At 44.9% G+C, this 1,370-nt stretch overlaps 1 protein-coding gene across 3 annotated transcripts in view; it reads right to left on the bottom strand.

Moving 5' to 3' along the window:
• The window catches only part of POLN (DNA polymerase nu), a 315,827-nt gene that overhangs the window by 246,613 nt on the left and 67,844 nt on the right, over positions 1–1,370 (bottom strand). The gene's annotated exons all lie outside the window — the stretch shown is intronic.

Consider the following 1,370-nt stretch of genomic DNA (forward strand, 5'->3'; position numbering starts at 1 on the left):
AATAAACTAAACAGTTGCAGTGTAGATTATTACACAGTCTGGTGGGAAGAAAATTGACTTATGGGATGCACCCACAGAGTGGTGGTGGACGAATAGGTTTATACCTGGAGAAGTGTAGGCAATGGAGTCCCCCCAGGCTCTGTCCTGGGACTGGTACTATTCAATATCTTCATTAGTGACTTGGACGAGGGAGTAAAAGCACCCTGTCCAAGTTTGCTGATGACACCAAACTAGGAGGGAGGTACACAAACTGGACAGCAGGGAGCAAATCCAGGCTGATTTGGATAGGCTGGAGAAACAGGCCAAACACAACAGGATGCAGTTTAACAAGGATAAGTGTCATGTGTTGCACCTGGGGAGGAAGAACCATCAACATTCCTATAGCCTGGTAGGTACTATTCTAAGTAACACAACTGCGGAAAGGGATCTTGGAGTCATAGTCAACTCCAAAATGAACATGGGTCACCAACGTGATGATGTAATAAGTAAAACTAACCGCACCCTTTCTTGCATAAGTCTTGCAAACAGGTCTAGGGAAGTGATACTCCCCCTCTATGCAACATTGGTCAGGCTGGAGCTGGAGTCCTGCATCCAGTTTTGGGCACCGCACTTCAAGAGGGATGTGGATGGCCTGGAAAGGGTTCAGAGGAAGGCCACTCGTCTGGTTAAAGGCCTACAGAAAAAAGCCTATTTGGACTAATTGGGAAACCTCTACTCTTCAGCCTCTGCAAGTAGAGGCTGAGAGGTGATCTCATGGCCACCTACAAACTCATCAGGGGTGGGAGGCAGCAAGAAATAGGGGATACAATGTTTACCAGGGCACCTGTTGAGGTAACTAGAAATAATAGCCGCAAACTGGAAGACAGCAAATTCAGATTGGACATCAGGAAAATATTCTTTACAGTGAGGGTTGCCAAAATACAGAATACACTTCCAAGGGAGGTGGTGCTGTCCCCTTCCTTGGAGGTATTTAAAAAGAGATTGGACAGACACCTGGCTGGGGTCATCTGACCCCAGCACTCTTTCCTGCCCAGGGCAGGGGGTCAAACTCGATAATCTAATTGGTCCCTCCCAACCCTAACATCTATGAAACTATGAAACGAATAAATAATAGTGAATTTATTATACTGACAACTTCCAAACTACCATATTTACTTGAATCGAATACAATCCTGAATTTAAAAATGCATTTAAGATCACCCCCCCACCAATAATTAGATTCTACAAATGGAAAATTTATAAATTTATTCTAATTTTCCATGTATAGAACCTAACTGTTAGTCATCTATAATTCATCTCCCACAGCTGCAGGGATGCAGGCAGTATGCAGGGGCCAGGCAGTAGTTGCAGCTGTGGTCCTGACGACCGAC

This window comes from Gavialis gangeticus, unplaced genomic scaffold (genome assembly GCF_001723915.1).
Source record: "Gavialis gangeticus isolate Ggan-Ray unplaced genomic scaffold, GavGan_comp1, whole genome shotgun sequence".
In the NCBI taxonomy this organism is placed as follows: domain Eukaryota; kingdom Metazoa; phylum Chordata; order Crocodylia; family Gavialidae; genus Gavialis; species Gavialis gangeticus.